The sequence below is a fragment of the Argiope bruennichi genome, chromosome 1, assembly GCF_947563725.1.
Source record: "Argiope bruennichi chromosome 1, qqArgBrue1.1, whole genome shotgun sequence".
Classification (NCBI taxonomy): domain Eukaryota; kingdom Metazoa; phylum Arthropoda; class Arachnida; order Araneae; family Araneidae; genus Argiope; species Argiope bruennichi.
The window spans coordinates 54673700-54674846 of NC_079151.1; the positions used below are offsets into that span (position 1 = coordinate 54673700).

At 26.5% G+C, this 1147-nt stretch overlaps 1 non-coding gene across 1 annotated transcript; it reads right to left on the reverse strand.

Moving 5' to 3' along the window:
- Nucleotides 1-547: 547 nt before the first annotated feature.
- Nucleotides 548-629, reverse strand: Trnas-gcu (transfer RNA serine (anticodon GCU)). Its single transcript has one exon. It is a non-coding gene; the product is annotated as a tRNA-Ser (tRNA).
- Between the last annotated feature and the right edge of the window lie 518 nt (nucleotides 630-1147).

The window sequence follows — 1147 nt, forward strand, 5'->3', positions numbered from 1 at the left end:
AAGAAATATAATTTAAATTTCTTGCTTAAAACCATTCTTTGAATAAATTGACAAAAAAATAATACTATTAATATATGCCATCTGCAGCTTTTCATTTAAACAGAAATATTTATAGTTGTATCAAAATAACTATTAAAAAGCAAAAAAAAAAAAGTTTAGGGAATTACAAGTAAAATAGTAAATGTCTGTGAAATAAAATTTAAAAGTTGATTAATATCCTTCTTATTATCAGATTTCTTGCCCATGAATAAATATTTATACATATTATAATAAAAAAGTTATATAGGTAAATTAAGGCGGGGGAGAGAGTTAATTCATTATAATGAAATATTAAATTCATTACTAGGCATTCTTATCCATAAATTCTATGAATAGAAGTAATATAGTAATGTAAAGAAGCGAAATAAATTTAAATACTCATTTTTATTTCCATAACGTTGGTTGTGAAATATAAAAATAAATTATTAGGTTTTCTTTAATATAATTTTAAAAATAGATGCAAAATTCAAAAAGTAACGAAAATCGTTGCAAAAATAGTTTGTACCATCGACGAGGATGGGATTCGAACCCACGCGGGCAGAGCCCAATGGATTAGCAGTCCATCGCCTTAACCACTCGGCCACCTCGTCATGCTATCAGCGCTGTAAATTCCGCACAAATCTAATGTTTTAGCTTTGTGTGCTAAAAGTGGGATTTCATAATAAATTATTATAAAATATATACTGTAAATAGAAATAAGAATGACTTCTCACTATATTTGCTGTTTTTGAAAGTAGAAGACGTGTTAACTTGTTTTGAAATTTAAATGCACGCATTTAAGGAAATTCGAGGAAACGAATATTCAATATTTTTATCTCGTCACAAGTTATAAATCTATATTAATAGAATAAAAAAAAAGGACAAGAGTCAAATAAAAATCATTACTCAATATTGTTCATAGAAGTTTCTACTAACTTAAACTTTTATTTATTAGTAAAATTTATCTTTTAATTGCCAAAAGTTGGAAGAAATCGAAATAACAGAATGTTCAAACAAGCCATTTCTAAAAAGGATAAATTGTAATATGAAACAAAAGCTCTTTTTTTTAAAAAAAAATTTATTTAGCAGCATTCCTTCGCCATGGAGGATCGCAAGGGATGTATCGGTA